The sequence below is a fragment of the Eucyclogobius newberryi genome, unplaced genomic scaffold, assembly GCF_026437365.1.
Source record: "Eucyclogobius newberryi isolate DKJ021-1_F unplaced genomic scaffold, fEucNew1.0.hap1 SCAF_19, whole genome shotgun sequence".
Classification (NCBI taxonomy): Eukaryota; Metazoa; Chordata; class Actinopteri; order Gobiiformes; family Gobiidae; genus Eucyclogobius; species Eucyclogobius newberryi.
The window spans coordinates 6800637-6813637 of NW_027315823.1; the positions used below are offsets into that span (position 1 = coordinate 6800637).

Here is a 13001-nt window from a genome sequence, read left to right on the forward strand (position 1 = left end):
CAAAACGGCAACAACACATTCAGGAAAGTCAGGAAAGAGAGTTGAAATTCAAGCTGTATTTCCCTCTCGTTCAAACATTTCTGACGCCTTTTTTAGTTTCCTGCTTATGCACACTTACTGGGTGGTTCGCTAGTTGCCTTTCACCTTGAAAACAATATGTATTATAAACTGGTTTGTTACTATTACAGGAAATAAAATGTGGGGTGTCCTCAAGGGAGCACTTTAGGGCCTTTGTTGTTTTCAATTTTCGCCAATGACCTGCCTCTTGCATTAGAAGCTGTGATTAACACGGGCCTTCTTCATCAGCTGATCTACTGTCCAGCACCTTAGGGTTGGGGTTTAAATAAGTTGGTGGTCTAAGCATTTTTAACACATTACTAAAGCTGTGGGAAGAGGATTAGCAGTCAGCAGAAGATGTACAAAAAACTGTTATATTCAGAGGCATTAAAGCTTAGAACTCCCTCCAAAAAGACATTACAAAAACTATTATGTGAAATGAATACACTTTGCCACTCATCCAAGCAGCTTCTTAAGTTCTTCAGCTCTGAGGAACATACTTGGACGAGTGCTAAGATGTATTCACTCAAAATACTTTGTACTTATTCAACTGCAGTGTATCTCATCGGCGGCTGAATACAAAAACAGCACAATCGCCTCCATCTTTTCCCCTCACAGGCGGATATATTAAAGTCCACGCATTTACCTGGTGTATTACTCCGATTGTTCACTTTCACATCCTCTTTACGGTACGTCTAAACATAAATGATTGTTCGTATCTTCGCCGCCCCGCGCAGGAGCCCCGGAGGTGTACAGTGCCTCTTATCTCTGACACTTGGCAAATGCTAATCTCCTGGCTCAGTTACAGTATGCGAGCGTGAGAGGACGCTCGAGGCGGTATGCACATCCACACCAGCAGAGCGGCGCCACTAACGATAAACTAATGGCTTTTTAATGTCCTGCTCTGGCTCTGCGCCCAGTGGCATATCAGGACACAGAGGGAGAGTGGCTGGACCCTAATGGACTGTCCAAGGTTTGTGTAGGATTGCGGATACGGCTTATAGGTCTTCAATAAATCTTGTTTTAAACTTACTACACGCTATGCCGAGTTAATCATATCATATTTCAATGTTGTTTCCTCGCCAAAAACGTACCTGGGAGCGTAGGAATCCCTCGCGTGCGGTCATCCAGTGGTTCGGGTCATTACAAGCCTCAATTGTTCTTGGATGTGAGCAGCTATTGTCGGTAGCCACATTAAAACTAGCCATGGGTGATTGGTTATCAGTGCTTTCAGAGATATTGGAGGCTTTCCCCAGGTATTGCACTAGCCCGATATTGAAAATTGAAGGTTGAATGGACAATTTTTTTGGCCCAAATCTGAGTCTCATTTCCTCATGGCGTGGACTGCCAATTAGTCCTGCCACGTATCAATCATAAAACGCACCTACCGCTCACCTGCAGCCGCGTGCGGATCGTTGCACATTTCCGCGTGTCTAAGCGCATTGATCTATCATATTCTAGTTCCCTCAGTGTACGGGGCAAAATGAAGACGGAGAAAGAGCTGACTCAGAAGCGGACTGAAATCTACATGAGACGAGAGATGCGATGCGATCGCCATCGCGCTAATAAACAAACGCACGTGCGTGTTGTATCGGTCCGCACGGGGGAGTGCGCATGCGCACTTCTGCCTGCGTTCTCAAATCGCCGAAAAATTGTCCATTGCGCCTTTATGCAGATATTTGGCACTGCCGCAGTGTCGGTGTGTCCACGTGTTATTCGCAGTTTGTCCACAGAGAAAATGGAACAAGATTTAGGCTGAAGATATGTCTGTGTGCACGCCCTTTTCATATATTTTGCTACTATTATAATTCATTGTTGTATGTTGCAGCTTAACGCCAAAGCATGTGAGCAGATTGTGAATTCTGTTTACGGACAATGGCAATAAACCCCTCTCTGATCCTGGTTCTGGTATGTTTTCACAATCGCGCAACAAATCACGTTATATCGCAGAGAAATCCAACGCGTAAAGTGAATTTTGTGACCTCTACTATAACTTATCATAAATGTGTGGGCAGTGCTGTGGACTTTTACATCTTAAAGGGACTGTACCCATCTGTTTTCATGTAAATAAGAGTGTTTTGTCCTCTGCACGGTTAGCGTGCTAATGTTTGTGACGCTAAAGCTTTCACCGACACTCGATCTACACCCACAGCCCTCTGGTAATTGCATCTAAAGATTGACCTTCCAATCCAACACTACTAGTGCAAAGACGTATAGTAATAAAACAGTAGCTAAAAACAGAAAATAAGTCGCTGAAAACAATAGCTACTTTCTTGTTCAGAATGATCATTCTCGAATGCAAATAAGTCGTGTGGAGAACGGTGACTGTTGACTTTGTGCAGATGAACATTGAACATTTTACACAGGTCAATTGACTTAACATCATATTTTAGACAGTGGCGAGATTTATTTTCTCTCGACATCACTGAAAAAGAACAAAATTCCCGCTAAAGCTAACGTGCTAACATGAACAAGTGTATGTAAATATGTCTTACAAAATGACAGTGAATTATACTGAAAAACATATACCGTATTTTCCGGATTACAAGTCGCACCTTTTTACATCGTTTTGGCCGGGGTGCGACTTATACTTATATTTATACTTATACTCCAGAGCGACTTATATGTGATATTATTCGTTATTTTCACACTGACAACCACAAGAGGGCGCTCTAGGCTCTAAGCGACGCAGAAGAAGAATCTGCACTTCCTCTTCCTCTGGAGTTTGTGGAGTTGTTTAGAAGTGACAAAGAGGAAGAAGAATTCAATGGATTTAGTGATTTGGGGTAAAACTGATGCTTTGGTAAACTTGTTAGCATGTTCTTTATGCTATAGTTATCTGAATAACTGTTAATATGTTACGTTAACATACCAGACACTTACCACAGTTCTGTCTGTGCGTCATGTAGCTGAAGGTGTTAGCGTTAGCATACGTCATGTAGCTGAAGGTGTTAGCGTTAGCATACGTGCACCTATTCACCATGTTCTCTAATCTAAAATGTAAATTATTTTAAATTACATTCCAAGATTAAATGTCTATTATTGGTCTTGGTTCTTCTCAAATAAATGTCCCTAAAACTTATACTCCAGGGCGACTTATATATGTTTTTTCTTCTCTATTATGCATTTTTTTTGGCTGGTGCTTATTTTCCGGAGCTATTTATAAACCGAAAAATACAGCACTCAATAATGAAATGTAATTGGAAAAAGCTGAACTAACCGCACAGGAACATACAACCTTCATCATATCACGCTCATTAACACAACAGCATCTTATTTCCATATTTATCAAGACTCTAATTTCCGCTCACTATTTAATATCTTTTATGAGCCGTCGAGATGAATCTGTCTGTTAAAATATTGACCCTTCGGTGAGATTTCCCCTCAGAAAGAGTCAAGCGTGTGAGGTTGAATAAATTAAAGGACTCCCTGCACGAGTGTCATTAAACCTGGCTCTGGGTTAATCAGATCTCCTGCTGAGTATTCACGCCACGCACCCATTTATGAACTGCAAGAAATCCACTTAATGTCAGTAGAAAAAGGGGGAGGATCAGCATTTTTCAACTAGATGAGAATACTTTTACTACCGCAACTTCAACTATTATTACTTCTACTTGTGTTACGTCTGACCAGCTCCATTTACTCCTCACACGACGGCTTTTCTTGGTGTTGGCAGTGAAAAAGTCTCTCTTCAGAATAGTTTGAATACTTTCTTTACATGCCACAGGTTTTTAGTATTTCTGCGCTGGAAAATGAAATATTGAAATAGTTCTTTCAAGGGCAAAATGTCCGAGAAGTAGAAATACACAAAGTATGTCACAACTATCCTAAATTTAATATATCAAGTTATAGTTAACAAGAATTTTACCTTAATCAAGCCTCGAAATAACGGGCCGGACACGGTCAATGACCGGCGCAAAAATCAGTTTTGACCGACTCCAAAATCAAGGCCCCGGACACAATGACCGACGCAAATTTTTCGCCGTAATATATATTTTTAATAGGCAAAAACAGCGCGGTGAACATGCCCAAAGCGATTCCTCTGCACAAACTGGGGCGCGCTGTACTACAGACCACAATTATTGCTGTAGTTATACAGCGGAGGAAGGCAGCGGAGCATGTGCGCGGGCATTTCCATCTTAAGCTTCGTTTTGACAGACATGCCACTTCGCTGTCTTTTCTTGCTTCTTATTGGCCGAGCGGTGTCCGTGATCTAATGTCGATGAAAGCGGGCATCTGATTGGCCGCTGCGTTCGGTTGTACCCGGAAATACCCGGTCTAATTTTGCGCCACAAGTGATATTGAGGTTGGCGGGCGTCAATCTCCTCAGTTCGCAATTCAGTCTTTTTAAAGTTGTTTGCAACAAAAGCTGTAATTTTGCACATTAGGGACAATGTCAATGTGGAAGTATTCAAGGGCCCCAAGGGCCCCGCCCCCTTTGGAGTTGTTAGCATCGGGGCAATGTATATATGTTAGTAGTTTATTTTGTAGGCTGTGATTTTATATATTCCACAAGATCTCCTTGTGTCAAATGCTGTAAACAGTATTTATTTTGTATCTAAGAAACATTATATTAAATTAAACAGTATTAAAGATCATGATCTCTGGTTTATAGGAATTCAGTATTTGTGCTCTTCATATCAAATAACAGATACAAGTACTTTAAATTGTTTTACATGCTAATAACCAGGTTTAAAACAACACATTTATCTTGTTCTTATGACGCCGCGATGCCGTGTGCGCTTGTGGGCCCCTGAAATTGCTGGGGGCCCCCTAATTTTTTTAGGTAGGGAGCCCCCTGGCCCCTAACTTTGAAAATCTATTTCTCAGCCTGTAAATGATAAAGAGACATGTTAATAAAAGTTCATTTTTCATAAATTATGTTATTCTGTTTTCCTTTCCTTGTGACCGATTCAGAATTAGCCATGACAGGTACCAAATGATCGGTACCTGTCATGTTGACAGGGACGTAAAAATAATTATTTCAAGGCTTGTTAATTAGAAAGTCTGGAGAAAACAAGATATCGTTATGATTCAGTCAGAGCAAAAGTGGCGCTATTAATTATAATAAATATAATGCTGCTTTATAAAGTGTATTCTAAAAGTGATTTTCCACTTCTTCTTTATGGAGAGTTCCGTTTCCCTCCTCTCTCTGGACACGCTGTGAGACTGAAGTCTGTTCTTTAAATATATATTAAGTTTGTGCTTCTTCCGTTCCTTTTGCACAATCTGTTATTTTGTTTTATTGATGCATCTCGTCCTTCACAGCCGCCGTACCACATGTCACATCTCGCTTTCACTACAGATGCAGTCTTTCCGCTGCTGTCACTCAAATCTGCTCCGACAGTAACTCCCAGAGGAGGAATGTAACCCTGGTTCTCTGAGGACTCGAACTGATCAAACATGGAGTTCATGACATTCATAAAGACTGACGCGGCGGTTCTGTCAGGTGACACGCACATGTATGAGCACATAATCACCCTGACAATAGAACAGTGTATTTACCACGTACCAGCTCACACTAGGCTTTCCTCACTGAACTTGACGCTTGACTAACACAGGACAATAAGAAACTGCATTCGTATAAACACTTTTGGAATGTCTGCCACCCGTCTGTCTACATTGCTGCAGAATTTTTTATCGTAACCTTAACAAGGACGCCTCCATTTCTACCATTATTGACATTTCTCTTCTCGCTAGTTCTATCTCTGACCGGCGTCATCCAACTGCTGCAGAACGTGTCCTTTTCTAACGTTACCCGTTTGCTTGGTCAACATGTCACAGAAGCGGTTGCTATGCAGGTCTCACTTCAGCGTTCTCCAAGCCCGGACAGTAGACGTTTATTTACCATCAGCATTTAAAATATCTACGTACATTTACAACACACACCGTTCAACTGGGAAAAGCTGACGTCATGTGTTTGAATTGGATCAAGCTCTGAACACTTTTAGCCGATGTTTTCAGGAAGATGTTTGGAATGGGTGACTTTTTTCTGAAAGTGAACCATGTGAGCGATCCAAAACTGGCCTCAAGAGGTCTTCCAAACAGGTCTGGAGGGCCGGGGCCAGTTGAAACGTCGCTACACCTGCTTGTGCTTTTTAACTCATTAACCACCAGCAGGGGGAGATGCAGGGCACAACAACTCATTCAATGTGAACTCAAAGAGAGCCCCATTAAAAAGTCATTTACCTTAAGCACAAAGGTGTTCACTGACTGCCTTCTCTTGTGCTTCGTGGGTGTCTGTAGCACACCCATGTTTCTCCTCAACTTTACCTCATTTTTAGTTAAGCATTAGCCTTTTCAAGGAGTCAAATTGAACGCGATCGGCGCCGCGCAGACACATAAAAGCGCAGCGTTGATGAGCGGTTATTAAAAATGCATCGACCTCATTGTTATTCAACTGCGAACGCGGCTTTGACAAACCCTCTGATCACCACATCATCGAGAGAGAACCGCGGTTTGCATTTTTAATCTTTTTAAACCGGCCGCCGCGACCTCCGGGGAGTAACCGGGAAGCGGCGGTGACAGGCGGAAGTGAACTCGCAATCGCACTCATTACGGTGTAATAGGGCCAGGAGCTGGACGTGTGAATAATGGATGAGGGTTATGGTCAGCGTCGTTATGGTCGGCGTCGTTATGGTCGGCGTCGTTATGGTCGTGGGCAATCGTTAAACGCGCTAAAGTAGTGAAATAATTGATATGTTGCGCATTATTGTCGGTTTTCTCTTATTTAATTTAATCAACTTTCACACACAGGGTTTGTATAGAACGTTGTCATTTCAGAGGCCTCAAAATATATTTATCACGAGACATAAAGATCCAACCAAACTTTACAATCTTACAGAAGGATTCTAAATACTTAAATACTACAATGCATCAGTCCATCTGTAAATCTTTCTGTATCTAATATTATAATTCAAAACTATCCATTTTTCAGATTTATACGAGTTCAAAACAATATTCTTTTTCCTCCAAAGTTGTATTAAATTGCACACAATTTTAGTTTGACGTTTAATTTAAAGTAAACAGTCTTTACTCAGATGACATCTTTATCTACTTTAAATCTAAAACAAGATATAGGACGTTTAATGTTTAATGTGGACATGTTGTTAATTTGTTCACATAAAAATGTCTTATTCATGAAAAACTCACACGATGAAGACCTTGTAATACACGTCTTTCACCTGCAGCGTTTCGCCTGAAGCCAGTTTAATTTGATCTTTTATGTTATAGTAAGTATTCTCTCGTTACAGACGCTCCACACTCTTTATAGTAATGAACCATCACTGTGAGTCGTCTGGGGAGGGGGAGGTCTGAGTGAGTCGCCTGGAGAGTTGGGGATTCATGAAGCGCCGGGTATTGATCCTGAACAGCTTCAGTCCGTGTTCCGGCCCCACGAGCCTCTGAGTTAAGTTTGATCTGCTCCTCGGGCGTTTGTGGTCTTTGTTCCAGGAGAATCTGAGCTGCCGTGGTCTTAGTGTGAACGTGGTGTGAGGAGGTGTGGAGGAGGTGCAGAGGAGGGGCTGAGGAGGTGCAGAGGAGGCGCTGAGGAGGTGCAGAGGAGGGGCTGAGGAGGGAGGTGTAACAGAAGTGCTGAGAGGCTGAGGAGAGGCTGAAGAGGGGCTGAGGAGGGAATGAAGAGGGGCTGAGGGGCTGAGGAGGGGCTGAGGAGGTGCTGAGGAGGGAGGTGTAACAGAGGTACTGAGGAGGTACTGATGGGCTGAGGAGGGGCTGAGGAGGTACTGATGGGCTGAGGAGGGGCTGAGGAGGTACTGATGGGCTGAAGAGATGCAAAGGAGGTGCTGAGGACAGACAGAGGAGGTGCTGAGGGACTGAGGGGGGGCTTCCTCTTCTTCTTCTTTGTCTTCTTCTTCTTCGTCGTCGTCAGTTGAGAGTATTTCAGCCGTGAAATGAACACGTCATGTTTGTGGCGTGGAGCCTGTGGTGAGATTGAACATTTGGACAAGATTTCTTTCAAAAACAATAAATCTCCTGCAGAGTTAAACTCAGAATGTGAGTTTGTCCTTCAGAACAAAACCCAAACTCCTCTCTCCTCTTTGTGCTTCACTCATTAATGTGCAGAAATCAAAACTTAAAATGCTCTTATTTAATATTATTATCATTAATTAATTATTAACATTATTATTTTCTTTTTTTCTGATGCCACTTCCTTATTTTCTTCCTTAGTTTGTTGGCATTGATTGATTGATTGATTTATCTCTTTCTGTAGTTGTTGTGTAGTTGTTGTTGTTGTTGTTGTTGTTGTTGTTTTGTTTGCTTGATGTTCTAAACTAGCATAAATTAATAATAATTCTGCAGGTTTTTCAGACCATGTGACCATTCTTTCTTTTTTTTAAGCGGCCATGTTTGTTTTTTTACAGGTCTACCATGCGTGTCCTTGATTGGTTAATCCACCTGTCAATCATGCCCATCTGGTCTCGGGGAGATAACGGAGAGAACAGACGGACATCGATCTGTACAAGAGAGAGAGATCAGTCTGTTCTGTTCAGTTGATACGATTATTGTGAGAAGAAACATGATGATGTAACAATGTTTCACAACCTGGAACCCAGAACCAGCAGATCCCCATTGTCCGGACCCCAACACCAGCAGACCCCATCGTCCAGACCCCAACACCAACAGACCCCCATCGTCCAGACCCCAGAACCAGCAGACCCCCATCGTCCAGACCCCAACACCAGCAGACCCCCATCGTCCAGACCCCAACACCAGCAGACCCCCATCGTCCAGACCCCAACACCAGCAGACCCCATCGTCCAGACCCCAACACCAGCAGACTCCAATTGTCCAGACCCCAACACCAGCAGACCCCCATTGTCCAGACCCCAACACCAGCAGACCCCCATCGTTCAGAACCCCATACCTCCAGACCCCAGCAGCAGACCCCCATCCTCCAGACCCCTGCACCAGCAGACCAAGATCGTCCAGACCCCAGCAGCAGACACCCATCCTCCAGACCCCAGCACCAGCAGCAGACCCGCATTCCTCCAGACCCCAGCAGACCCCCATCCTCCAGACCCCTGCAGCAGCAGACCCCCATCCTCCAGACCCCAGCACCAGCAGCAGACCCCCATCCTCCAGACCCCTGCAGCAGCAGACCCTCATCCTGCAGACCCCTGCACCAGCAGCAGACCCCCATCCTCCAGACCCCAGCACCAGCAGCAGACCCGCATTCCTCCAGACCCCAGCACCAGCAGACCCCCATCCTCCAGACCCCTGCAGCAGCAGACCCTCATCCTCCAGACCCCTGCACCAGCAGCAGACCCCCATCCTCCAGAACCCAGCACCAGCAGCAGACCCCCATCCTCCAGACCCCAGCACCAGTAGACCCTCATCCTCCAGACCCCAACACCAGCAGCAGACCCGCATTCCTCCAGACCCCAGCACCAGCAGACCCCCATCCTCCAGACCCCTGCACCAGCAGCAGACCCCCATCCTCCAGACCCTAGCACCAGCAGCAGACCCCCATCCTCCAGACCCTAGCACCAGCAGCAGACCCTCATCCTCCAGACCCCAGCACCAGCAGCAGACCCTCATCCTCCAGACCCCAGCACCAGCAGCAGACCCTCATCCTCCAGACCCCAGCACCAGCAGCAGACCCTCATCCTCCAGACCCCAGCACCAGCAGCAGACCCTCATCCTCCAGACCCCAGCACCAGCAGCAGACCCTCATCCTCCAGACCCCAGCACCAGCAGCAGACCCTCATCCTCCAGACCCTAGCACCAGCAGCAGACCCTCATCCTCCAGACCCCAGCACCAGCAGATGACCCTCATCCTCCAGACCCCTGCACCAGCAGCAGACCCTCATCCTCCAGACCCTAGCACCAGCAGCAGACCCTCATCCTCCAGACCCCAGCACCAGCAGCAGACCCTCATCCTTCAGACCCCAACACCAGCAGCAGACCCTCATCCTCCAGACCCTAGCACCAGCAGCAGACCCTCATCCTCCAGACCCCAGCACCAGCATCAGACCCTCATCCTCCAGACCCCAGCACCAGCAGCAGACCCTCATCCTCCAGACCCCAGCATCAGACCCTCATCCTCCAGACCCCAGCACCAGCAGCAGACCCTCATCCTCCAGACCCCAGCACCAGCATCAGACCCTCATCCTCCAGACCCTAGCACCAGCAGCAGACCCTCATCCTCCAGACCCCAGCACCAGCATCAGACCCTCATCCTCCAGACCCCAGCACCAGCAGCAGACCCTCATCCTCCAGACCCCAGCATCAGACCCTCATCCTCCAGACCCCAGCACCAGCAGCAGACCCTCATCCTCCAGACCCCAGCAGCAGACCCTCATCCTCCAGACCCCTGCACCAGCAGCAGACCCTCATCCTCCAGACCCCAGCAGCAGCAGACCCTCATCCTCCAGACCCCAGCAGCAGCAGACCCCCTTTCAAACCTTCTGAATGATGAAGTGATATAAACAGACACTTCACATTCGGAGTCGATTGAATAAAACTAGATGATTATTTATTGAATTTGAAGTGTTGTTTGTGAATCTGGAACAGTGAGAATGAATTATGGATTTCACACGTTGTGTTTGTTTGTGTCAGGAAAAACTGTGAATTTGTGAGTTTCTCAAAATAAATGTGACACTAAAATGTGATATTGTGACAACTTTTCTCCCTCACACTCTCTCTTTCTTTCATTCTCTCTGTCTCTCTTTCTATATATATTCTTGCTCTCTCTTTCTCTTCTCTCTCTAAATATAACAGATCCATGCCTCTCTCTCTCTTTTCTGTCACTCTCTTTCTTCTCTCTCTCTCTCCCCCTCTCTCTCTCTCCAGTCTGAATCTAATAGTCCTGTTGTAACTGTGGTTGTAACTGTGGTTCCGAGCCTGTTGTAACTGTGGTCGTAACTGTGGTTCCGAGCCTGTTGTAACTGTGGTTGTAACTGTGGTTCCGAGCAGCAGCAGTCGAGCGTCACAGTTGGACACTTGAGTCCTTTTGTAAAAGTGGATACCGCTGCGGTTCTCACTCTCGCAAAATGAAACCTTCTAAATCCATTATAACTCCTGCAGTAACAGCTCATATTACCCCTAATACTTTACCATTTCATACTATAATTTGTTTAAAGAATCACTCTAAATACAACTTAATTACATACAATACCCATCCAAACGTAAGCTAATGATTCATGATTGCTGCTACTACTAACTACTAATACTACAACTACTTCTCATAATAATGCTAATACTTGGAGCTAGTAGGTTCCCCTCCTTGTTGGTAACCTTGGGGAGCTCCACAGTGAAGGAGAGAGGCAGCCCGGACGGACAGGCCGACGAGCTTTCAAGTTTTCAAGGCCAAATGCCAAACTGGCCTCGGCGCCTCATTATTATTGATGCCCGAACATCTCCTGCAAAAAATGTCTAAAATACAACCATTCGGACTCAACAGACACATAAACCCGGCGAAATGGAACCCACTTGTCCTTGGTAACCCATTTATAGCGAGGAGCTGTTCCAAAAAATAAAATAATATCCAACTAAAATGTGTCCAAGGATTCATAGGTGCAGTAGATTGTATATTTGGACTAAATGTCATAATACACGTCATTTGCACCAATTTTTTTGGTGGATTTTATTGTCCTTTTACACTTTACACTAAGCTAAGATATTTATAGGCCTTTTATAGCACATTCTTGATTCATTGATAACATTGTCTCAAGGCAATAGTATTGAGAAAGTTTTTTTTGTCATACTCGCCCACCATTTGGATTCCACAATTTAGGCGCATCTTTATCACCGCTAAAGCCACCTGCTGCTTCTGAGAGTCAACACGGCTGTGATTGGTCAAATCCGCCTGTCACTCACTCAGAGCCCGATTGACCAATAGGAGGAGAGGGTGGGGCAAAGTGTCGCCGAGCCTGAATGGCAAGGGGAGAATTGGCCCTGAGGCGCTCCTTCTGCTCGGCTCGACTCTCCATGAATCTCCATCCGTCTTACAGTTCTATCGTTATTGGGCTTTCTCGCCGGGGCCGAAATAATCAATACCAAACGATTACGCGACGGACAACGAGTCACGGGTGAGTCGCCGCAGACGGCCGGAGAATGCTAAGGCGTTTGGGTCTCACTGCGAAGACAAATACACACTTTACAAAGACGTGACCTGAGCAATAAACTGCACTGCAAACCTGAGGTCAAAGAAGATGTAGATTTTGTTCTGATTACTGCGACTACAATCATCATACGGACATCATAACTGACAAATGCGCCATTGGAAAAATAACCGCCGGACTTGACTTGAAAAGAGACGAATTCAACGAATAATGGACAAGAAAGGACTCATACTTTGTGCCATAATCTGTTAGCTCCTCTTTCCTTTGGATGCTGCCTCATTAGCTGCTAATTTTATGTTTTACTAATCCTGAGTTCTCTATGGTCCTGCCCAAACCTGCTTTAAAAAGAAAAAATTATTAAATTAAACAAAGTGAATTAGGTGTATCTTCACTCTCTCTCCCTCTCTTTCCCTCTATCTCCTTCTCTCTCCCTCCCCCTCTCTTCTCTCTCTCTCTCAAATATAACAGATCCATGCCTCTCTCTCTTTCATTCTCTCTTCTTATTCTCTCTGTCTGTCGTTCCATACACATCTTTCTCTCCCTCTCTTCTCCCTCTCTCCCCCTCTCTTCTCTCTCTCTTTTCCCTCTATTTTCTTGTCTCTGTATTCCTTTCTCCCTCTCTCCCCTCTTCTCCCCCCTTCTCTCCCTCTTCTCTCTCTCTCTCCTTCTCTCTCTCTCTATCTTCTCTCTCTCCCTCTCTCCCCCCTCTCTCTTCTCGTGCTCTCTTCTCTCTCGCTCTTTTCCCTCTATCTTCTTGTCTCTGTCTTTCTCTCTCCCTCTCTTCTCCCCCTTCTCTCCCTTGTCTCTCTCTTCTCTCTCTTCCTCTCTTTTCCCTCTATCTTCTTCTTTCTCCCCCCCTCT

At 45.3% G+C, this 13001-nt stretch overlaps 1 protein-coding gene across 3 annotated transcripts in view; it reads right to left on the minus strand.

Annotated features, from left to right (window-relative positions):
- The window catches only part of cpne5b (copine Vb), a 200641-nt gene that overhangs the window by 50645 nt on the left and 136995 nt on the right, over positions 1 to 13001 (minus strand). The gene's annotated exons all lie outside the window — the stretch shown is intronic.